This window comes from Ambystoma mexicanum, chromosome 9 (genome assembly GCF_040938575.1).
Source record: "Ambystoma mexicanum isolate Mex_15411 chromosome 9, UKY_AmexF1_1, whole genome shotgun sequence".
NCBI classification, from domain to species: Eukaryota; Metazoa; Chordata; class Amphibia; order Caudata; family Ambystomatidae; genus Ambystoma; species Ambystoma mexicanum.
Window position 1 is genome coordinate 1394303005 of NC_090931.1, and position 26334 is coordinate 1394329338.

The following is a 26334-nucleotide window of genomic DNA, read 5'->3' on the forward strand; positions in this document are numbered from 1 at the left end:
GGTGAGTGGGGCGGTAAGTCCCCATTAACCCATTTACCCTTCCCCATTCCCATTTTTGCCCCATAGGGCATAATGGGAGTGGGGACGGCGTTAATTACGCCACCGTAAATTACGGAGGCGTAATTAACAACAAGGTCCCTTAGCGCCATGGATTTTAACACCTGCTAAAAGCAGGTGTTAAAACCTCCATGGCGCTAAGGGACCTCGGAATCAGGCGGTAAGGGTCGGCGCTGTTTACGCCGCCGTAAACCCCTTACCGCCTGGGTCCTAATGAGGCCCAATTCCTGTAACAGCACCTTGATGCCCGTGGACCGTGTGAGCGCTTTAAAACATTTTCTAATTAAATTAATAAAATACACCTTGCAACAGTTAAAACACTCTTACAGATTTTGTTACCAAGTCAACACTCCACACATGATTGGCCAAACTTATATAATGTAATCATATCCCCTTCAGTTACCACACTGCTCATTGGATACATTAATTTAAGCAATATCCTCTTTAAACTTATAATTGCATGTTTCATATTTGATGCTAGTCTCTGCCGGTCTCGCTCCTTCTCCGGACCCCCTTCCACCTTGGGTGCCCTGCAAAGATTGCTACAGCGTTGTGACTGGAGTCCCTTAAAGCCATCTGAAGATTGCCGCCATGACTAGAAGAGCTCTGTTGAGCTCCCAGATACCCACAGCCTTCCTGCAGCCATGTGATTGGTCAGAGCCCAAAATTCTCCTCCCGCCCCCATTGGGCCGGGAGGCGAAGCTGGCCTCCCAGCAACGCCAACCATTAAGGCCTTTGCTGCGAGTCTCTGCCAGTCTCAGCTGGCGAAACAGCAAGAAATTCCTTCAATTTGCCGCTCCACCCCATATTCCTTCCATGATAAGGGACAACACCCTAAACGAAGGTAAGAAAAAGGCATCCAGCCATGTCTGCACTCACCCTACTCCCCTGCTTTATTCTGTCTTCCATGTTCCGAACATTACCTATAAAGCCCACATCACGATGCCTCTCCCTTCCACACTCCTCCAACGCACTACACAACCCCTATTAGCCGCCAGGGTCCCAAGTCCACCTCCTACCCCGCAATATACCGTTGCAAGCAGCGTGGCCCCTCAGCTAGACCACCCCAGAACTCTGCAATGCTGAAAGAATTCACTAGCGGTTCAACACGCTACCCTGATAGCATCGCCAGCCCCATCACTTGCTGCACCATTGGATCAATGCCCCGCAATGTCGTCGTGCATAATGCACTCATACCGACACGATTACCACAGGTGCTCGTTGCCGGTACCCCGGCAGTCAACCTCGCATCGACTGCAGCCACATCGGATACCACATGCCCCCCGTAATTCAAGTCCAAAATACCACAGATCCAATCATGTGCCTTCAGCCAGTTCTTCCATCCCTGTGCCCTATTCCATAACACCCCGTCTCAACTGCAACTATGTGCTGAGAGCATGCACTGGCCATGTGCTGCGCCTTACTGGCCCTAGAAAAATACAAGACAGAAATCGCATGCTTAAATCTTTCACCTGGTGCCCACCTAATGCGACCCCCTCCCTTCAGCCTCCACACAACTGCCTCAATCATCAGTTCACTCAACATACCAGTGAATGGAACTACCTCTGAAAAACTGGGCACCAACCAGAAAATGTTGACCAAGGAGGCCATGCATGATGTATATAATGTTATCAATGTTGCTAATACCCCTAGCATTGTGTCGCGCAGGGATACCCAAACCTATGGAATGTATGCAATTAGTGCCCCATTCCCTGCTCACCATGTCAGTAATGTCTCCAGGCCTGAATCCACTAATGTCAGAATTGCCGTTCATACCACTAATCTTGACGTAAATGTGCATGTTTCCACCAATGCTGTAAATTCTAGCTCTACTAATTGTATTGGTAATACTACACATTGTGGGGTAATGTTGGACAGCAACCTCACCAGTATCCCCAACATCAGTGCAGATGTTGGCCCGCCTACTATCTCTTATGCAAATGCCTCCATACCCTAATCAATTCCGCTGCAGGAGTCAATGCTCCCTTCCAATCTTATTCAGCCACTAACACAAGCACCTGCACTAACAAGGCGCCCTTGAATTGGGCCCTCATCAACGCCCGCTCCCTACCTGCCCATGCCCTTGACATCAATGACCTCATTACCACACTCAACCTTGATGCCTTAGCAGTCCCAGAGACTTGGCTCCAAGATGCCTCTGGTCCTACATTCTCCTATGCCCTCCCCACTAGGTATACAATTTATCGCAAAGACTTCCCCTCTGACCGAGGAGGTGTGGTGGCCTTCTTGGCCAAGGATTCATTACCGTTTAGGCAAATTAACACCTCCCTTGACGGGAACAGTGATCTTCTTACCCTCAAATTGTCCATAGCACCCACATGAACGATAATTTTCCACAATATCTATCACTAACCAACTTCCATGAAAATCTCCTACACATCCTCAATGACAACAAGAATCCCACCAAAATTGTCATAATGGGTTACATGAACCTGGGCCTCAACGATCCTAAGGATTCCCAGGCCACATCTCTATCCAAAGCTCTTGTGACCTTAGGTTTCAGGTCCCACATTAACAATCCCACCCATTGCAAAGGTTGTGCACTGGATTGGATCGCTGACCTCAACTGCCCCATGTCAATCTTATCTAACACCCCTTGCCCTTAGTCCAACCACCACGTGATCCACTTCTCCATCCCCTACCCCAACAAACCCAAGCCTTTGAAGTCTCCACTATCACTGGCTCTAGCCCACAGCTCTTTCAAGCTGACCAAAGAGAGCCTACAACCCCTCCTCAACATTCTGATGCACAAACCCCCCCTTCTCTAATGACCTAACGTCCTGGCAGACCTATATGCTTCAACCATAGACAAGGCAGTGGATGCCATCGCCCCCCTCAAACCACGGCGAGCCAATCCAATTAGACACACTAACTCATGGTACACCCCGGACCTACTCGAGCAACGCACCAAAAATCGGATTGCCCACTCCACTTGGCTAATAGAAAACTCTACTGCCACGAGATTGGAGTTCTCCAAGATCTCCAAAGCATATAAACAGGAAATTATCTCAACCAAGACCACCTCCTTTAGAGAACATGAGACTCCCACCCCTCCCCCTCAACCTATCACTAAAGAGGAAGCGTGGTCCACTAGCATCCAAACTGTGATGCTCAACAAAATTGACACGATAAATAACAAAATCGCCGCCACCCACTGTACGGAACTCATAGTGGCAACAGAAAAGACAGACACCAGTGATTACAGTTCAACAGTGTTTATTAAACTGTATAAATGGGTAAGAAAAATGCCTAATGTAAACCTAAATCTAAGATGGGAGCGAGCTACAACCATCAAATAATAAAAAGGCAGTTCTAGTGATGTTTTGTCAAATAAAAGGGCTGTTAGGCAGAATCCTGTGCAGTGCCCTTAGGGACCACTACACACAATTAAGACTACAGGTGGCAATACAAGTTTTACCTTTGGTAAAAGCCAGTACTACTATGTTAAAGTGCTAGCAGTAGCGGAGCAGCCAGGCTTATCTCAAGAGTATATGAGCAGTAGCAGAGATTACACAAAGGGACCACAATTACTGTGACTCAAGCAAACACTGACTCAAGGTTTCAGGTAAAAAATATAACGACATTTATTTTTAAACCATTCGTTATAAACACAACACTTCTATTAATTCAAAACCATACGTTAAATACACTATAACCAAACAATTCACTTTGGTACACTCTAACTCAAGGTAAGTATCCTATGTTTTAACAAAACAGTGTTATGGAACAAAAGACGTTACCGGGAATACACTTGCGATCACTTTTTGACAGTAATGACAGTTCGGTTTTACTAAAGAAACACGTATCTGCGGCAAGAAATGTTACCGGGGTAAAAACACACTTAGCACCTAAGTTAACCGGAGAGAGTTGGGGTCAAAAATCATAGGCAATACTTTTGTCAAGGCAGACAGAATCAGAGAACATTATTTGATGGAAATTCAAAAGTCAATAGGCCGGAGCCAGTGTCAAGTGGAACCGGGTTCCTGTTGTCGAGGTTCACACAGTCGGATAGTTCAAGATTCAAAGTTGTCAGGAGTACTTAGATATTGTCAACAGAGGAAGCAAAAGTTACAAGAAGGAGGGAAGACAAGGGCAAGCCTTGGAGAGGAAGAAAAGGGATTCACCCTGATTCCCCAAGCAGGACACAGTACCTTATTCAGTGAAGAAGCTGGTGCCACGGCAGTTGTTCCTGTTGGTTTCCTGCAGACCCACGGTTCCTGGAGCTTCAATCCGAAGGAGGATGTCTGGAGGTGTCTGCACCACACAGGGATGAAGCCGGCAGCAGCGACGGTGAATAAAAGGTGCGCTCCTTAAAAACAGGAGAGGCTCTTCAGATGGCTATCCGGACCACTACAGCAGTGTGCAGCGATTTTGACCAAAAAGAGGATCCTCTGGCTGTGGAAGATGAGCTGGTTATCCCCACTAGGCTCAAGGGAAGAAGACTCCGGACTGGATCTTCTCTAGTCGTCGAAGGGTAGAAAATCAGCACTGCAGCAGGGCTTCACCGGGACGGGGTAGTTGCATCAGCCGTCTTCTTCTCCACTTCTCTTCAGTTCCTTGTAGTTCCAGTGGTGACTCTCTGACTTCTAGCCCAAGAGACCTGCCTTTTATGCGCAAATCCCCCATTCACACAGCCTAGCTGTCAATCACGCAGCAGGGGGTTTGTCCAGCCCGGACAACCACCTCAGCCAATCATGGCAAAGTGCGACTTGGGTTTCCTAGGATACCCTGTGCAGGGGGTGACTACACCCCTCTCTCACATTCAGCCCACCTAGACACCCAGGCGCCTGGAGGAGGGCTTCTGAGCAGAAGCCTGCCAAAAGACGGTGAACAAAGAAGGCAAACCTGGTTTGCCGCGCAAAGTAAAATACAAGAAGGACTTTAACAAAAAGAAATGGCGAATAAACCCGACCGGAGCCAAAATAAAAAGTATTTGGTCAAGCGGGTGTAAGTTTGAGGCTAATATAATAGCCTAAAACAATACCACGTTTATATAGTATAATCGCAGTAGAAAAGTTAGGGTAGATACCACTGCCACCAGCCAAGTCTAAATGTTAAAGAGCGAAACAGTGCTCTAGGAGGTACAGATACAAAGGGATATGAAGTAACCCTTTCCAGTACTCCATGGAAGATGGGGTGTACTGGATCTGTGGTTAAAATGACTAAGTAAAGTTAATGGCAACTTTACCCTTTTCTGGGGGACTGTAATCAGCCTCAGAAATGGAGTCGGTGGGAAGTCTGAAAAGGACAACACTGTGTCACTGCACGGAAGGTGCCTCCTGAAGTGGTGTACTCCAGAGTCCACAATCATAACAAACAGGTAAAAGACACATGGCAAAACCTGGGTAAGAGTGGGGGAAAAGCTCACACTCTTACCAAGTGAAAAAATAAACTCCAGAATTTGAGGAAATTAGCCATAAAATGAGAATTCTCCCTAACAAGGGCCTATACTACAAACAACTGATTGCCATTCATTACCGTTAAGTTACAAAAGAGTGTGGGATAGTTTTCACTAGAAAAGAAAGAAGTGTTCACAAATGATAAATCAGAATGTTATACCTGGGGTCTCCCTTTGCCACGCTTTTAGCTCAGGACAAAGTGGGACTCTTTGAGCACAGCACACTCCTGGGCTTCTCCAGCACGAGGCTACAGTTCCTTACAGCGATATCACAACCTTCGGTGGTTAAGTCTCTTTTCTACAAAGTCTCTTGCCTCAAAGGGCCTGATGTGTCCAAAACAAAGTTCCTTTCCGTTGGTGCGTTGGGTGATGACTCTTCACCCTTGGATCCCCCTCTTCCGGGCTCAGACCCTTCTCGAACGTTAGCCTCCATCCGTCGGGTTCACTACGGCCTTTTATTCAGAATATTTCACTTGTATTCTCAATGTCTTTTTGAACAATATTTCACTGTGGACATTCCTTAGCTAGGTTCACTCGTCAACACAATGTTCACCGGGTTATCACACTTCACCCCATTTTGCAGGCATTCCTCCGCTGGGTTCACATTGGCCAGTAACACAGTTCACTTTACTTTACACAATGCAGGATTTACTTCCCTTAGCTTTCCTCTTGGTTACGATAGCCTCCCTTTGTCGGACTCAGACCATCAATTCACTGAAGACATCCCTCGGTCGGGTTCATGCTTGTCATTGGGGGTCATTACGAGTATGGCGGTGGGGGCTTAACGGCACTATTAAGGATGGCGGTGCCGTTAAGCCCCTACCGCCCTATTCCGAGGTCCCTTAGCGGGTCCCAGCAGGAACGGCTGGTCTGACCAGCCGTTCTTTGCGGGACCCGTTAAGGGACCTTGGAGCTAATAACGGGCCCGCAATTTGCGGGCCCGTTAGTAGCGCCTTCCCCATTCCCATTGAGCCCTATGGGGGCTCAAATGGTAATGGGGAATGGTTTACTGAATGGGGACTTACTGGGTCCGTATAGGTCGGAATGTCCCAGTAAGTCCCCATTCAGTGACACCGGACCCAGACCCAAGTTTGGAGGCAATAGCGCCATGGCTGCCTCCAAACTCGTAATGACCCCCATTGTTAGACCTCTAAGGTTCATTTCCACTCCTAAGTCCGGATTTCAGCCACCAGTCAGGCTTCACATACTTCAATGTTCTCGGGGTGTTACTGACCACCCTAATTTTCAGGCATCCCTCTGTCGGGTTCACATTTGCCATAAACACAGTTCACTTGGTATCCACAATGGGTCAAAGACTTTCGACTGTACAAGGGCTTTTCACTCGCCCCTTGTATGACCACTTTGACCTCTTTTGTTGGGCTCGCCTAGAGCCTTCTGGTATCGGTAGTTTCAACTAAAGGGGACCGGCCACAGTCTTTCGAATGAGTGCACAGTTGGCTCCAGACCATTCTGCAGCTGGTCTCTCCCTGGGTTTTTTAATAGTTCTGTAACCTACAAGGTCTTTATTCTTTGCTTTGCATTATGTTGCCCTTTTGCAACCTTCACTCAACACAGTTCAGTTTACTATCGGTTCTCTCTCCGGCTCACCGGCTGTGATGAACCGATTGGTATTTTTTGTCTCTGGAGTCAAGGACGGTACCAAGGTAGCAAGCGTATCTCCCTGCTTCAGTCATTAGGTAGGAGGGCTCTGTGAACCGCTGACTTCCGTTACACCATGCGCTAGCTGTTGTTCCCGGCCTTATGATTCCTTTCACGGAGGCTTTGCAGGTCCGGGTCAAAAAGGGCAAGGGCGATTCCCTTCTTGCTATCCTTTTCGTTCTCACCGCCTTTCTCCTCCTCTTGAACTGTGGTCCTGGAATAGCTGCCTCCTCGTGCAGTTTTCCTTGCTCCATGAGTGTTTTCGTGCTCTGCCTTTTATCCCTGTGGGAAGAGAAAGGGTTTTCAGTTGTGTGTATTTATTGTCAATTGCCTGATTCTGCCTGACCCTTGTGTCGGGACATGGAAAAGAAAGTGTCCACGGGCTGCGGATCACTCGCGTCCCCTGCACACTCGGGTTATTGCCAAAGGCAATCAATTAGTTAAAGAATGTAATTATGTAATATTCATAAAGGTCTTGTTCCATAATATGTTCAACTAGTGAAGTTAGAACTGCTATTTAAGCAGGAGGAGATGCATCAAGGTTTCTAGAGTATAGGACTAGTTTGACAAAAACATTATTATAAACAACTGAGTGGTAATTTCTTTCAATCTTTCTTAGACTGTACAAATAATAATGTAATCACATGATTATCAATTTCAACCAACGGATGTCCAATTTATTAGTACATGCTAGTCTATATTCAACAATATTACCAATTGTTGATCATCATGTAGTAACATGTCTTCAATCAAAGAATATATACATATTAAGTACAGTAGTGGCCTAACTACTGTTCAGATAGCTCAATGCGTTTCGGGAAGCAATTTCCCTTCTTCAGGAGCAAAATATTCAATATTATAAACTGTAAAATTCATATGTTCATAGTCAGATTCTTCCCGGTAATCTGCTTCCCACTACAGAGAAAATAACAGAAAATGGGAATATTTTAGTGCTATGTTCGTTAACTTCAACATTGATGAGGATCTGTAGTTTTTACATCAAAACTATCCCGACCTCTCATTGGTGCCCCATAGGTTTTTCTGTGTCCGGGATAATCAGATATCAGGATAAGGTATTTATCATCAATATTCAGTTGGGTATCCCCTCAAATGTGGTGGATTCGTCCAAAGTGGCTTCTAAGATTATAAGAAAGTGTTAGTGTCGAAAAGGGGGGCAATGAAGAGTTTGGTAGGGTGTGTGAAATGAATAGGTGGGATTGTGGGAATGGTAGTGTTTTGTCAAAGTAGACTGGGAGTTGGGGCTGTGGCTAACTGCCATGCAGTAAGGACAGGTTTCCAGTAGCTCCCGAGAGATCCGACCAGATCAGTGTCTGAGAGGCATTTAACAGAGGCGATAGTGGCCCAAATTACATCCTTGGAATGGGAGAAGCAATGCTGCGCGTGATCCTGTAATCATCAGGGGTGAAAGACGACACAATCCGTTAATACGAAAGTTGGCAACTTTGTTGCAGAGCCCCGGAGAACAAAGGAAGATTGCCGCCAGCTGGGATTCAACATAGTTGGCATAGACCCTCTGTGGATGCTGAGTAGCAGGGAGCAGAGCGAACGATCCGCCAGAGGGAAGCGAAAGGGTGTGTAAGCGAAGCCCTTTCAGGGTTGGTCCCGGCGTTGCTAAATATTTCACAAAGGTGAGCAGAGGAGCAGGAGCTTGCTCAGAAGACCTTGTGCCATGCCGAACACACGTACAGGGACCGATGTGCGGGTCCTGTAAAAGTGAAGCCCGTGACTGAGCAGGAGCGGACCAGAAGTGGCCCCCTTAATCAGCAAGAAGTAGTAACCTGAGTCCGGACAGGAGCAGACCCGGTTGGGTTCCCTGAGTCGGCGGGAGCCCATGGAATGCAAGTGCTGAACGCAGCACAGTCGGAGTAATTTCCCCTCAGCCCAGAACCCTTGCTACAAAGAGGCAGCGTGGAGTCTGTGAACAAAGCCTGCAAAGTGGATGCAATCTCTCCTTCCTCAAGCAGACTGTGAGATGCACAACAACGGGGGAGACGCGCGACCAACTGAAGCAGATTGAAGGGGAGTGGGATGCAGCGGTGATTGGGAGGGACAAAGCGTACAACGTTGCGGCTGGCAAGGCTGCAACAACAGGATCCCTTGCCCTTCACCTTGGATCCCTTGCCCTTCACCTTGAAGGACTTGAATGGGCTGTATAAGCCTTTGGGGGCACACGCTGAAGTGCATATAAGCCCAGCAGGGCCTTGGTGCCCCTGTTCCCCCTTCCATGCATGCACTGAGGGCGCACTGCACTTAGGTCCACGGGACAAAGTGGACAAACTGTGCAAAAGCAGGTTCCTTAGTCCGGAGTCTGAAAAGACATAATCCGGCTATACAAGCTTTTTTTGAAGGTCCCTGCTCCTTCTTTCTTGCACACAATAAAGGCTGCACTGCATGGGGTCCACTGCATAGTGCCAGTATGCTGAGTCGTGACATCACAGAGTGGAGGTCGCTCCAGAAGGGCATTACTCATGCTGAATAGAGGACCAGACATCATCAAGTGTGCTAATTTAATAAGGACAAGCGGGTGGGCAATGCAGGACACAGGGATTATCAGCCCATGGTATTCAGTGGTTCACGATCTGCTCACCTAACATGAGTGACTGAAATGAACAGCGACGTCGGGCCGTGGTTGATTTTTACACAGAGCACCTGCATGTCTAAGCCAATGGTAACACCATCAACTGCCTGAAATATATCTTCCTGAGTAGACCTGTGTGTTCCCTGGGACCCTATTCATGCCGTCTAAGATGCCTAAATGAAAATCAAAGCAACCTACATTGGACAGCGTGGCGCAGACCCCTGCTGCCGCACAGGCACAAGCGAAGGACAAAGAAACTGCAGCAAATGACCGGCCAGTCCTGGCAGCCATTGAAGATCTAAAGGCATCATTAGAATACAAAATGGATGCAATAAGTCTCGATGTAAACCTTCTGCGCCAGGATATACGGGTCTTGTCAGATCGTACGGGGTCTCTAGAGAAACAAGTGGACTCGAAAACATTGCAGCTCCAAGACTCCATGAAAACAAACTCAATAATGCAACAACAAATAAAGAACTTGGAAGGGGGAATGGAAAATGCAGAGGGAAGGGCTAGAAGGAACAACATCAGGACTGTGGGCCTTCCGGAAGGAGAAGACAGAGGTGAACCCCACAAACTACATCGAAAACACGTTACTACAAGAAGTAGGCCCTGGAAACCTAACACAGGGATTCACTGTGGAAAGGGCGCATAGGTCACTTGCAAGGAAGCCACCACCGGGCTGTGCCGCGCTCCATAATTGCAAGGATCCTGAACTACAAGGACCAGGAAAAAATCCTGTACTTCTTCAGATCGGGAGGCGGCAAAAATCACGGTGTACCCCGATTCCATCTCCAGGTGCAAAAATCCAGAATGCAGTTTGCCTCAGGGAAACGAAGATTGCGGGAGTCTACTCTAAAGTATATGCTGCTGTACCCGGCTAGGCTCCAGGTAATACACAATGGGCGCTTACTCTTTTTCGACGCTCCAGAAGACACACACAAGTGGATTAATGTGGAGAATCTCCCATCGAGAGCTGAAGGGAATAAGGACGAAGCTGCAAGGAAATAACCAAAGGAACTTAATTTGCGCTGACATAAACCGGCAGGAAGCAGCATCCTGACCCTCATCGAAGTTAAGTTTTATGTGGACATGGAATCTCTTAAACTATGATTCTTAGGAAATGGGAGTTAGCACTACGTACCCCCTGGAAACGTAGGGGGGAGCGAAGTGAAGAACAGATCTACACCCAGGGCCGGTCTTTGCGTCAGGCAGCCTCTAGGGGACGCTTCACCAGCAGTCCACAGTGCTAGAATACACATGTAACACGTTTGTTTCCTAACATTATAAAAATGAATGTGCCTGTTCATTTTTATAATGTAGGAAACAAACGTGTTACACGTGTATTCTACCACTGGCACTGCTGCAGGCTGCAGCCTCGACCCTCAGGCAGGAAAGTGCTAGAATACACATGTAACACGTTCATTTCCTAACATTATAAAAGTGAATGTGCCTGTTCATTTTTATAATGTTAGGAAACAAACGTGTTATACGGGTATTCTACCACTGGCACTGCTGCAGGCTGTGACCTCGGCAGTTTCTAGTCCATTTGGTGCCCAGGGCGAAACATTAGGAATGCGCCCCCCCCCCGCACCTCATCCTAAGCCCCACTCCCACCGCATCCCACGCTCCTCTCCCACCGCACCCCGCGCACCACTCCCACTGCAACCTGCGCATCATTCCCAAACTACACCGTTAAGGAACTCCTACCCAAAGTCAAAAAGTCAGTCACACAAGGAATGAATTGCCATTTGCAACGGTGGGCCACTGTTTCACTGGTGCCCAAGTAAATTTTATGCCCCAGTCCCACTTAGTCTGCAGATAATGAGGACTGGGCACACCAACCAAGAGACCATGAATATGGCACAGGATGCAGTATATACAACCAACAAAGAACACAAGATGCTGAAGGGGGTTTGGAGGCAACCTAAGCCAAAAGGGCAATGGCAAGGAGACACCTGAACCCAATAAACAATCTTTGAATGGGAATCAAGGGTTATGCTTTGATACAATAAAGTCTTGACTGTTGTAAGGATACATGGACCAGGATTATTTATTTATTCATGCAATCTTTGTTGGGTACCTGCACATTTATTTATTTATGCAATGTGTGTCGGATACAGGTATCCGACACACATTGCATAAATAAATAAATTATCCGTCTCCATGTACCCGTCAAACATTGCATAAATAAATAAATAAATAAATAAATAAATAAACCGGTTTGTGGCTTAAAGAATATTTACTCAGCAACACTGGTCAAAACTATTGTCCGCATAGTGAAGTAACTCATCACCAGTGCCATGGAAGTGGTTTAAAGTGTAATTGATATATAGTTTGGAAAAGAAGCGGCATGAAAGAAATAGCGCTGCTTTAAATGATTATTTTGGCCATTTTCTGGGCTTGCAGGAACGCACCATGGGCCCAACCGGGTCTCCGTTTGTACCGTGTCGGGGCCCACGGTGCGTCCCTGCAAGGCACGCACACTCCCCAGAGCCCACTGCACCTCCCCTCCCATCCCAATGCCAGCACGAAACCATTTGGTGACGGCATTGTGATGGGAGGGGCTGGTCTTAGCTGCAGGGGGACCTAAAGTGTTTTTATTGGTGTGCTTATGCCCCCACCCCAAGTGGCGCAAAAGTGGTCAGAGGGAGCCTCTGACTTCTGTAATGTCACGTAGTACTTTTGTACTACGTGACATTACATTCGGAAGGGGCAGCGCCAGCACCTGACCTGCGGAACTTTCCCCACGTCAATGTGCCGCCGCACAAACTAGGGAATTCCATCCCCTCCAGAGGCTCCAGGGACCGGGGCAATTGCATCCCCCGGGGCTATTGCGCCCCGGGCAGTTGCCCGTCTCGTTCGGGCCAAGAAACAGGCCTGGCCTCGGCCCTCAGGCAGGGCAGGGCAATTGGCAAATAAATTAGCAACATTTGTTGCTTTATTACCTTCCCCCGGCCCCGGGTGGCTCCGGCCCTGCTAGCGCCAGCCAGGCCCATGGGTGCACGTGCGGGGTGCCCTCCTCCAGGCTAAGGGCACGCACTGACAATGAAGTGTCGATCGATTGGGGCTGGCTGGTGTTGTCTGCCCTGGCCATTATAGAAAAGAGGAGCGAGTGGGTCACTAAATTCTGAAGTTGTTCCCATCACAAGCACACACTGCAAAGCAGCAGCAGAATCAGCGAATACAAACAGTTGCTGCATCCTGCCCTCGCTGATTGGCCTTGTTTCAGGAAACTCGGCAGTAACTACAGCCTGCCGAGGCAAGCACACTTCTTTCCTTCTGCTCCCGTTCTCGCAGGTGAGGCCTATTGCTGCATAGGTGTTTTATTTATTTTAAAATGGTATTGCGGAGATGACTGGGCCATCCAAGAACACTCTCTGGAGGCCACAAAGCTAGAAACTTTTGTCAAGGCTCAAGTAGTCATGAAAAAGGAAGTGAGCACTGGTGGTGGAATCTCCTCAGGAGATCAAAAGGCCGGTTATCGGAAGACCTGGGCATAGTGTCACTGTCAGCAGATCTTAGACAGTTGCACGTTCCAGCGGGGTTGGATTGGTCAGTCCATTGGCCGGGCCAAAATCACTTCGAGGGTGAGGTCCTGGGGGCCGGTACCACGCGTGGGCCGGTTTGGGGGTTACTGCGCCCCCCAAGTTCCCGCTCCCGAGCATATTGTTCGTCGTTCCCTCTTTCCTGGGCATGCACTGCTGACTTTATTTTAGTGCAAGAGTTTCATACATTTCACTGTTCGCTCAGACTTGTCTTATACTCTTCTTTGTTGTTGTGCTTCTTTTGTTTTGAATAGCAATCATGCTAGTCTAATGAGATAAACAAACACCTGCACAAACGCGCCTTGTGAATGATGGTGTGAAGGATGGATGCAGGCGTTGGACCAAAAGCTGAGCGAAGTCTGCACAGCCGCTGGCTTGGGAAAGCGACTCAGCAACTACAGTAGAAACCGTCTCTGTGGACGGTTGGCCCGTCTCCCGTATAATGCAAATTCCCAGACTTGTAGGATGCATGCTTCACTTTCTTTGTTCCATTGGGGGCGACATGCTGTAGCATCAATTCATGGCCTTTAAAATACCCTGAACGGCAACCGCTGGGAAATGGCCATGACTAGCTAACGCCACATTAATCAAAGCCAGGTCTCTAAAGAATGGTTCAAGTGTTGGGGAATCACCTGCTCACACTTTCTGTCATGTGACCAACCAGTGCGCAAAAGATATTTCAGAGCATGGGGCTCTTGATGCCACCCATTTCTGCATTGGATACACGAGCAGCTAAACACACCCTGGGGAGGCAGTTCCTTCTGCATAGTCCATTTCTCTCCCAAGCTCGGGACAATGTTCTTTACCATAATGGAGAATGTGAAAAAGCGCAGGGCTGCAAGGCTGGGGGGGGGGGGGGGTGGGGGTGGAGGGCAAAGCACATTACGCTTGGGCTACACTAGAGATGCTTCCCCTAATACCCTCAGTACTCCAAGTCCCTTGAAATGAAATTCGTCTATACACTGCACAATATGTAAGGGCCGCTGTTATTCAAGCAGCACGCGACTAGTAATTTGCAAAAATTAAACTTAACAAGTCCCAAGAAAAGGTCATCTTCCACCCTTTAAGAATTTGATTGTTTTTGTTTTTATGTGGGGATGGTAGACATCATTTTTCTTTGCGATTTTACAGTTTCATGGTGCTGTCGGGAGCTAAAATGAGTGATCACGAAGGAAACATTTAAGAATTTTGAGAGTTCACAAGCATGAGTGAAACAAACCCCAATACTCGAACTGCCTTTTCTCTGCCGCGGTAATGCACTGCAGTGTGTTTCAATGTAAAGTCCACATTGTAATGTCATAATTTTAGAACGATACCTCTCCAAAATTAACTTTGGGAGCTATGTTGAATTGTACATGCATGTTAACCCTCTGCATATGTTTAAAGTAGACTTTACCACTCACATGAAGTAGTGATATATTTAACTTCCCGTGAAATATTTGATGCAATGCTCGGCAACAATGCTTCCCGCCTGGGGTGCAATCTGTTGTAAGACCGGCCCTGTCTACACCCACAAGTTTGGTTACCTGCTGCACGACCGACACCGGTGGAGGACCGGACTGGTTGGTGTGGAAGTGAGAAGCGGGGATGCCTGAGAATGGAATACATAGCTAGGCAATTGTTGGGGAGTTGGGAGGGAGGGTTGGGGGACGGGGTTGGGCAGGTGTTTGGGAATTTGAGAGTTGGGGGAGTGGTTTGATGTTAGCTGTCACGAGTACACGATATATTTCAGGCACAAGTAACAAAAGTAAGTCGCTTAGAGGGTATTGGACGAATGGCAGGGGACATTAGAGTAATAACCTGGAACGTCAGGGGCCTAAATAACTACATTAAACAAAACCGGGTAATGACATATTTATGCCATCAAAAAGTGGATGTTGCTAACAAGAGACGCACCTGACGCCAGAAAAACACAGGATCCTCACCTCGAAATGGAGTGGCAACACAATAGGGTCACCATACTCAGCTTATGCCAAGGGGTGCTCATATCGATAGCCCCGTCTGTGCCCTTCCGCATCCTTCAACAAGCTACAGACAAAGAGGGCAGGATGGTTCTGGTACAGTAGAGAAGCAGGAAATGTGCTTCGTTAACATCTATGCCCCGAATTATGATGCAGGAAAGTTCTTGCGCTCTCTGTACCCCGAAATGGGTCCGTACAGGCACTGCTCTGTTATTTGGGTAGGCGATTTCAATTGCACTAGAAACCCCAAACTAGATAGATCTGATGCGAAATGTATGCACCCCAGCTAAAGCACTCAACTCTCTAGTAGAAGTCTTTGATTTGGTAGATGTGTAGCAGAGTCGCCACCACAGACTCTAGGATATTCGCATTATGCAGCACCCCAAGACTTACACACCAGATTAGATTATTTTTTCACAGGACCAGAGACAATGGGAGGGATAGTACAGGCAGACTATAAGGCCAGAGTGTTGTCAGATCATGCTCCACTACAGATCATGTGCAAGGTAGTACCAGCTAGGACCTGCATCCCGACATGGAGGTTGCGAGGAGAGGCCCTAAGAGACAACGCATTCAAGGAGCAGCTCTGGGAAAGTATTGTTGGTTACTTCAACATAATACAGCTAGCGCTGAGTCAGCTGGGACGTTAAGGGATGCTTTTAAAGTAGTAATTAGAAGAGTGGCCATATCAAAGATTGGAGTGTTGCAGACAGCGATAACTAAGGAACTGACAACAGCCGGAGAAATACTAGTAGAAGAGGAGAGACGAGTTGGAGAAACAGGGGTACACACACAAATATAAAGTGGTTGAAGCACAAATGCATTAAACACTGAGACAGGCTGGGTAAGCTAAATTACTCAAAATATGTAGAGAACCAACACGCCTATGGGGACAAACCAAGCAAGCTACTCGCCTGGTTCTATAAAAGTGACACAAAGTACTACACAATCAGTTCAGTGGTAGAGGTGGATGGCAAGTTACGATTAACACAAGCGGAGATAAATGAGAGTTTCATAGAATATTACAAATCCATATGTGACGATAACTTGATAATAGATGTATTGGAATTGGAGGAAGCCCTAACACAAATTAAGCTCCCTAACATAGACGCCAAGGCAGCTGGGCTATTAGAAGAGCCTATAACATTGGAAGAACTGGTAGCCACGATCAGGGAACTACCTACAGGTAAAACGTTGGGCATGGATGGCTTGCCTAGCGAATTTTATAAGGAATATGTAGCAGAATTGGCAACCCCCTTATTGGACATGCTAAATGAGGCTTTCAGGCTTGAAATCCTTCCGGCTTCTTTGAGAGAATATATCATCATACCGCTTCTTAAGCCTAATAAATCTGACATGGACCTTGGATCGTACAGCCGCTCTCCTTACTGAACCAAGATGGGAAGATACTGACGGGGCTGTTAGCAAATAGACTATAATCCTCGATGACACAGTTGATACACCCAGACCAGACAGGGTCTGTACCAGGGAGGAGTATTACACGCAATCTGTGTAGACTGCATCATATCATAGACCATACTAAGGAAAGCACAAATCAGTACGCATTGGTGTCACTCGACGCAATTAAGGCGTTCGATTCAGTGAGATGGCCTTGGTTGATAATTACCTCAAAGAGATTTGGTATAAGCCCAATTGTATAAAATGGGTCCAAATGTTGTATAACCTGCCAGTAGCCAGAGTTAAAACAGGGAACTACATATTAGAGCAATGGGTCCTTCAGAAAGGCACGAGACAAGGATGCCTGTGGTCGCCAATGCTGTTCATCCTGGCATTGGAGCCTCTAGCCGTGTATCTCTGGGAAGAATTTGGGGAGGCTGGAATAAGAGAGCAAGGGCAGCGACACCGCCTGTCCCTGTATGCAGATGATATGCTGCTTTATCTCCAGCTGCCTGAGACTAATTTGGAAACATACTGGAAGTATTAGAACATTATGCAGCACTCTCTGGCTTAAAAGTGAGCACATACAATTCAAGCCTGTTTCCACTGGCAGGGTATGTGGATAAGCCGGCAAAGGAGCTACTGGTTTACCTGGTCCCATGGACAAGAAATATGTTCTGTTACCTAGGATTAGAAGTATATCATGATCCCAGAGAGGGCTCCTAGGCTCTCCCGAGGCTGCTGCACTGTTTTTCTAAGTTTCTGTTTCACATACCCAGAGGTTTTTTTAAGCAACTAGACCCCACATGCAGGAGTTTCTTGTGGCGCAATGGTAGAAGTAGGCTGGCCCTAGACAAATTACAAGGGACACACTAAACTCTGAAATTTATTATGTTGCGAGCCAACTGCAATTTGTAGCGGGTTGGCTGTCGGACGAGCCGACCCAAGACACCCTCCTTTTGCAACCAGCTTGTAGTCCATTCTTTTTGAAAGAAGTAGTTTGGTTACAATATACAGGTTTAAACAACATGCCTCTACTGCTTAGGTTAGGTAAAAGTATGTGGCGCAGGGCCTGCAAGCTGATAGGAATTACAACACTATGCTCCCCTCAGGTCCCTCTGGTGGTGCTGAATGCGGACCGTCAACAGCAAAGGTTGATAGTGCGTAGGCATTGATAGCCGGTGGGATTAGCCACTGTGGGAGACCTCCTGAATGACGGGAAACCCCTGGAGTTTGGGGCACTGGCGGCCGCGACAGGGTTACAAACAGGCCAACACTTAACACATGCTTCTTTACTCCATAGCATGAAACACAGATGGGCCTTGGGTGAAGGAGAACTGCAAGTAATGGAGGGCACTGAAACAATATACAACATATCTGAAGGTGGGCATGCAGTGTCTAGAATCTATGACTTAATCTTTAATCAGCAACCAGACAAGGCCATTAACACTAAACTTTGTTGGGAAAAGGCTCTGCAAGAAACCTTTAAAGAAGACAAGACTGCAATTGCTACAGTTGTATGTGACCCATAGAACATACCTGACTCCTAAGAGAATGGCAGGGTTTAATAAAAACTCAGTACAATGATAACCGAAATGTAAATTGGCTGATGCAGATATGGTGCATGTGTTCTGGGCATCTCCTAAATTGGCACAATACTGGGATGAAGTAGCACGCTTTAGGCCTGGAGAAATGGAGCAAGCCTACTGTCTCCTGGCTGGGATGCCTTAACTCCCTCAAAATGGTCTTCCTCCCAAAGATCCTTTACTTGTTTCAGAAGCTGCCCATCCAGATCCCAGACTTGTTCTTTAGGGACGCTAGGGGCACCATGCTGAAATTCTTGTGGCAGGGGAAAAAAACCAGGATCTCCACGGGGACCCTTGGCCTTCCTAAGGAGAAAGGAGGGGTGGGCCTACCAGACCTGAAGCTTTACTACAAGGCTGCTCAACTTAGAGTCCTGATACCCCACCCAAGAGCATAGCGAGATCTTCAATGGGTCACCCTAGACAACACACACATGCATCTGGCGACTGTCGGGGAATGGCTGTGGGTCCCAAAAAATAAGATACAACGTAGGCTTCGGGAACACCCGATTCTAGGGACAGTCTGGTATGTTTGGAAGAAGTGTACCGAAATGGTTGGGGTCACGACATGGCCATCACCGCTGGGTCATATCTGGGTACTGGGAGTGAGGGACGCCACAGAAAACCCTGGTTTGAGACAGGACTGGAGAGGGTCAGACAGCTCTGGAGGGAGGGGAGATTGATTACCATTCAATAACTCGAAGAGGCTTTGAGCATTGGCAGACTCCCGGTCTTTCTCTATCTCCAACTCAAGGAGGCACTGACAAGGGAGGGCTGGAGGGAACAGATCCAAAGGGACCTAACCCCTTTTGAGAGGCTCCTAGATACCACGACTGAGGGGAATGGTCTGATCTCGGCCACTGAGTCCTGGTATAATCAGGCAAGGGGTCCACAGACAGGCTAAGGGAAAGATGGGAGGGAGACATGGGGTGGGGGGGTTAGACAAACCTCTCTGGGATAAAATGTACATGCGTGCCTCTCGGACCTCAATATCCTGCCAATATAAACGCCATGCAATCAAGCGCCTACACAGGTGACAGTACGACCCGGTTAGAAATTCCAGGATGTACCAGAATGTCAGCCCCTCATGTCGGTTTGAATGTGGGACTAGAGCAGATTAATGGCACATGTGGTGAGGGTGTCCTAGGGCCCAAGTGTTCTGCGACGAAATCCTGGGATGAATCAAGGAGCTAGATGGCATCCCCAGAGTGAAGGCCCCTTTGTTGGTCTTGTTCGGTTTAGAAGAGGTTGAGGGGGAGTGCTCTAGACTCTCCCCGATGGCAGCAGGCCTACTACTGGCGGCGGGGGTATGTCTGATGACCCAATGGAAAAATCTGCACACCCCAAACAAAAAGGAGTGGATCAGTGTGGCTAAAAGTATGTATGCGATGCAACGAATAACAGCAGGGCTTCATGGGGTCGAAAGATCCTTGGAACTGGAATGGGTTGAGTTTGTTAATAAATATGTGCCACCAGAGGTAGACTGAGTCGATACACCGCCGGAGAATTGGAATGAGAGTGCCGGGAGCACCATAGTGAAAATACCACGCTCAAGTATGAACGCAAATGGTTACAAGGGATAAAGGGACCACCTGAAAGGGCCCAGAATCTCATGGGACTCCAATGCAAGTAGACACTGCTGCTGGAGACCTAGTTGGGGGTTAGCGGTGGGTGGGGGAAGGAGGGACAGGAGCTGGGCTAACGTTGAAGGTTCTATGGTTGTATTTGTTGGTGGAAACCCGAAGATGGATTCGGACTCCCTAATAGGTGTTAATGCCTTGGCAACATCCATTTCATTACCTCTGTTGCCTCAATGAAGGCTGCTTGGTTGTAGCAGTCTTGACAAAATGTAAATAAAGTCTAATTTGAAAGAAAAAAAAAGAAGTGACCGCAGTACACATTAAACTAAAGGCAGGAGCAGTACTTCCCCGGGTGAATCAGTACCCGCTATCGAGAGAAGCAAAAGAGGGAATAAAAGATACGATACAAGCACTGCTCAACCAAGGGATAATAGTGCCATCCACATCACCATGAAATATGGCGATCTACCCTGTCAAAAAGGCGACGGGGCAATTGGAGAATGATCAAGGATTTATGCCTCCTAAATGATACAGATGGTACAGAAAGAGTTTCCAGTGGTTCCAAACCCGGCCACCATTTTCTGTAGTATCCCCAAAGGAGTGACCCACTTTAAGGTGGTAGATCTAAAGAACGCCTTCTTTTCGATACCCTTGCACCCTGACTCTCAGCACCTCACCGCCTTTATCCATGGCAGAAAGCGCTACGAACACACTCGTTTACCTCAGGGGTACTGCGAGAGCCCAAGTATCTTTAACAGAATATTACATGCAGATCTAGGAAACATTCAGGTGCCCAGTACGGTCATCCAGGACGTGGACGATTTGCTTGAGTGAAGCGACAGTGAGCAAAACTGCCAAATGGACTCTATCACACTCCTGGAGCTTCTGGCCCGCAACGGGTACAAAGTTGACAGGGCCAAACTGCAGTATTGCCAGCAGGAGGTACTGTATTTAGGTAAAATAATATCAGCAAACGGCAAAAGAATAATACCAGACAGAGCCGCTTCTGTGCGCTCCCTTTATCCCTTGTAACCGCAGACTTGTGACAGTGAAGGACATGCAGAAATTCCTAGGGTTGTGCAATTACTGCAGTGCATGGATTCTAGACTATGCAGCATATACAAGGCCATTCCTGCAGGGCCTCAAAGAAGCACAGAAAGGCAACCACAAACTCAAATGGACTGCACACATGTGTCATGGGTAATAGCATGGGAACCCACACCTCAGTAACACAAACACACGTGGTAAAGCCTGAGACACAAGTAGGGGCTAGATGGGTGAAAGCCTGGCAAGCAAAACATGCACTGAGGGACTATTAGAATGTACACAATTCACATAAGCCATGTTTTCCAGCCACTTCCTGTGCTCCCAACATGGATGCCTGTAGGACATTCAGGAACTGTAAAGCACACTCTAGTGTTTGGGTGTAGCTGCCTATATAAGCCACACCCAAGAATTGGTCCATGCTTCGTGTGCTTTCTGTAGCCTTGAGCGCTCATTCACCGCAGCCTGGATCCTTGCCTGTTTCCGCGGCTCTACAGCTTGGAACAACCTTACCTGTTTCACTCTCCCACCGTTCGGATATCCAGAAATCTCCCGTCAGCTTTTTTCTTCGCGATAGAGGCAGATTCCTTCTCGGCTACGCTGTTCTGCGCTCCGGACCCGATCTTCAGCTCTTTAGTGCTCCGGACCCGATCTTCAGCTCTTCAACGCTCCGGACCCGACCTACGGAAGAAAGAAGAAAACAAGTTAGAACTAGTAAGTGCGCGCATGCATATAAAGCCTCAGTCTTCTGGGCAACCACAGAAACGTACCTTTTGAGGCGAGTGAAGCGGAATTCTTCTCTCCGCGCCCGCATCCAGCTGGCAGCCCGTTCTGAGACCGGCAAAGACAACAAACTCATTATAACGCTCAGCTTTTTTCCAATCAACCGCCCACCTTGAAACCTGCACGCAAACCAGTGAAGTAACTGGTTTTCAATGAATTTACCTTCCGCTCACAGTTGGATTTACCTGTGGGCTCCTGGATTTAAGCCCCTTCATTGAACTCACGGAATACCCAGTGCTGTAACTGGGCAAACCCCGAAAAGTGTGTTTCGCACCTACACCTGCCTGAACTTAGTGAAGCAACTAGCTCTGAATCCCAGACTTCAGCGCCCCTGCATATGCAGGATGGAGAGCGTGCCACATTAAACCAAAAGGTGAGCCATACAATAGTAAGGGAGCACACTGCACTGGGACACAGGGAGGGTGATGGGAGGTTTAGAAAGTCTATTTACAGAACCCCTCTAAACACCCATTCTTTTGGCAGGTCTGCTTCCCAGTCCCGGGGTTACGAGAGGAAGAATCCGGAGGACTCCATTGCTCCTGCAGAGACCCTGGTGAGCGTGACAACATGATACAACATTTCAATGATTTGAAGGAGGTTATATCCACAGCCCCAGTACTGGCCACCCCAGATTATACCCATGAATTTTACATAGTCTCACATTCCAATGGGAAACTTATGACCGCCGTGTTAATACAGAAGAGTATGATGGGCCACAAGCCATTGGCCTATTACAGCGGTACACTACTATGCAAGGGCAATTCGTGTGCGAACAAGCACTTGCTGCAGCTGATTTTGCGATTGGAAAAAGCTCCACACTCGTAATGGGATGCTCAGTAACTTTGTATGTAGAGCATTCAGTATTCGCCATTTTGGAGAGGTCTAAATTTACCCTAACCACACACAGAGCATCGGCATATGAGATTATCCTCTCAAGCCCAAACATTCATGTTGTGCAATGCAAAACAGTGAACCCCGCATTTTTTCTGACTGAAATGTGCACAGACTGAGATTTGCAAATAAATGACTGTGCCACATAGGAGGGGAGGAGGATGACATTCCCAAAGCAAAGATAGCCCATTTGAGGAGGTGCTCTTTGTTGACGGTCAGTGACAGTTGATCAGGTGACAGGACAAAGACATATGGGCACCGCAGTAGTGCGCCTCGAGGGAGGTGAATATTAGGCACTAGTTATAAAAAGACTACCCATATTTATTCGGCCCAAGCAGCAGAGCTTGTGGCGCTCATGGAAGCGTTACATGCATTACAAGGTTGCCACGTGACCATCTATTTGGATTCGGCATATGTCACTACAACAGTGCATGCCGGATTGTCATGATGGAATATGCAGGGTTTCCGAAGAGCAAGCAGTTCCCAGTACAACTTGCTGCACTGCGAGATATATTGATTTCCGTGTTGTCACAACCCTCTGTGGTGGCGGTCGTCAAATGCGCCGCCCACACCAATCACACAGATGAAATTTCACTGGGAAAAGCTGCCATGGATGCTGCAGCCAAAATGCCGGCCTACCTTCCGGGTCCAATAATTTCCAAGTATATCCTAACAACACCAACACACGATCATCCAAACACCATGTATGCAGCATTGCCTATTGCACAGCTTATCGAGCTGCAAGGAAGAGCATCCAGTAATGAAAAGGAAATGCGGTCCAAAAGAGGCTGGAAACAGTCCCCGGCCGATTTGTTATGGCACCAAGAATGCTCTGACTAACGATTACTTTTGACCAACTTCACCACCCCACTCACAGCAGCACCTCAAAAACATGATCATACATTGCACCATGTTTCAATGTTTAAGCACAGGCATTATGCTCCGGACCTTGCGAGCCATCTTGCTCCGCCCTATTGGACTGTTCCGCGAGATACCAATCGATTATAATGGCATGGCAGAAAGATGCAATAGGTCGAGGTACTTGATTGTTGTTGTCTGCCCCTTCTCACAGTGGGTTGAAGCAGGACCTTGTGCACACCCGGATGGCAAATGTGCTGTCACATTTCTTGTCTGTGAGGTTTTCCCCTGATGGGGTGTGTGCAATGAGTTAAGGTCCGATAACGGCACACATTTTTTCAATGAACTCTTTAAAGAGATCACAGCCCTACTTGGTATTAAGCACCGGATGTGTTTAATGTATCACTCCCAGGCCAACAGCGTTGTGGAGAGGATCACCGGTCTGCTCAAGAGCAAACTATCTAAGCTCTATACCACACTGAAAAAGAAATGGGTGCACTGCTTGCCCTTGGGCCTCTTCAGTTTAAGCAAACAGCCTAGCAAGGACCTATCACCCCATGAGGTGATAACAGGTCAGCGCATAAGCACACCCATATCCCCCGTCCGGAGAGAATCAGATGCCCATAAAGCAGCAGCGGCCCAAGGTGAGGAATTTAAAGAGTATTTGACAACCCTAACAAGTGCTATTAAATGAATCACTCGACAAATTGCACCGCCCCAGACACAGGTCACAGAAGGTACTACACGCACATCAGTAGCAAGCTCCCAGCCCATCCAACCGCTCCTGCCTGGAGAAATTATTTACGTGTGTAGTTTTTTTAGGAAGTGGAACAACCCCAGATTTCATGGCCCATACGAGATCTTATTTTCAATCACTCTTGCTGTAAAAGTAAAGGGGCTCCACTACTGGATTCATCTTTCAGATGTACGCAGGGCACCCCCAAACAGTACGCAAACACCCTGAGTACTAGCTCCTCGCTCTTCTACCCCGGTTTCAACAGCAAATTCAGTAAGATCCAATAGTGACATAAACAACTAGAAAACATTTTCTAATATACTATGAAATTAAAATAACACAAGTTCACTATTAAATAAAATGTTTATTAAATTATCTCTCTTCTCTCTCACCATATCCCCTCTTTCTCTCGCTCTTTGACTTACTACTCCTTCACTACCTCCTTTCTTTCTTCCTTTTTTGCCTTTTTGTGTGCATTATTTTTCCTTTCAGAAAGAAGACAATGGAACCAACATCATTGGATACATCTATATACAATAGAAAAGATGTTACCTATCAGACTGCCCCTGGATGTTCCTATTCATACACATGTGGATTTCATTTTAGTGCAGTATTGTTTGGCATCTTGATGTTTGCACTAGGAATTTATTGGGGATCTTCTTTCATACGGGGAGATCATATAAAAGAGGGGGAGGGGCAGCACATATACAAACACCATCAACAGCACTGTAAATGTAGCTAATAATAGTAGCGAGCATAAGAACAGCTATAATACCCAATCAACAAATACATCTGTATGTATCAGTAAGAAAATGAGTACAATATTAGAGCATCTTTTTCCGATTATTAAACACTTTTTGTGTATAACGTAAGCATTTACGATAATATTGGTAGTGAAAGCGCTGTTAGTAAATCCCTAGAATTATGTAAAAAAGAAGGAAACTGAAGGAAACTGCAAGCACGAAGGGCGAAATATGACACCTACCACAGGCTTGGCCTTGATGCCATTGAGGATGTACGACATCCGGAAATGTCCAATAGCTGGTACACTGACATGAGTGTGGTACTGGGAACTGGTCTAGTTGGCGAATGACACTGAGCACGGGTTCAATATCATAAAGGTTGAGCTGCACACCCTGAGGCTGATAGCGATGCAGAATTGCCACGTCCTTGATATGCTGACGGCAATGGAAGGAAACGTGTGCCGAAAAATCAGGGATTCATGCTGCACATTCGTGCTTCCCGAAGATGCAGTGAATGGATCATTGACCCACATAATAGCAGCAGTACACGGTTTGGGAGTTGGCATGAAAAAAGAATCTGGAATCCAAGGGGATGATTGGTTTGACGTTGCATTTGATTGGGATCCATCATGGCTAGGAGCCATTGTGAAGATGCTGATACCTGTCATCGTGTTGGTCATCATCTGCACCTGCCAAATGGGCCTCCGGTGCTGTGCCAAAGCATTGCCCAGTAGCGCAATGATGATGGTGTCTATTGGGGCTTCAAAAATAGCTCACAATACAAATGATAGTGCAATGCGAACTGACCACCCTGTCCCCCACATGGTACCCATCCCTTATGGAGACGAAGTTGACCGTCTGTATCACACCATTATTGTTCCACCCCCTGACCCTGAGAATTATGAGGAAGTATGGTTTGATCTAGCAGGAGAAGGGGGATGTATTTATATGATTTGCACACCTGAAAAATATGCGTGATCAGAAGAAAGTTTGCGGTCATTGTCTAGGGCCTGGATGCCAATAAAGGGAAGTCCACTAAATGATGAGGCATTGAGTAGGGAGAATGAACGCATGCTTTGGGGGGAGTTTGTTACTGTAGAATTAATGAAATGGGAGAATGTTGGGAAGGAAATTAACCTATCTCACCCCCCTAAGTGTTTTAGGGCCAGGCGAGTCCCAGTAAGAGACATGTGGTGTGCTAGGGGCTAGGGGCGTATTAAGAGGCCCCACACTGCCTTAATATTAGGCGATTTTGAGATGTTTAGATTTAGTGCGTGCATACAAGCAGACGCCATTTTGTAGCTATGGCAGAAGTATAGGGCCTGCATGGCAGCGCGTTAGACACAGGCTTCAAACCTGATGAAGAATGTTGAATAGGCCCAAGCTTTGATGAGAAAAAGACCTGCACTGCTAATTCCCACAAAAACCCTCCTTTGTTCTAAAACAGTTGCCAATATGTTTATCCCGAGAAAGAA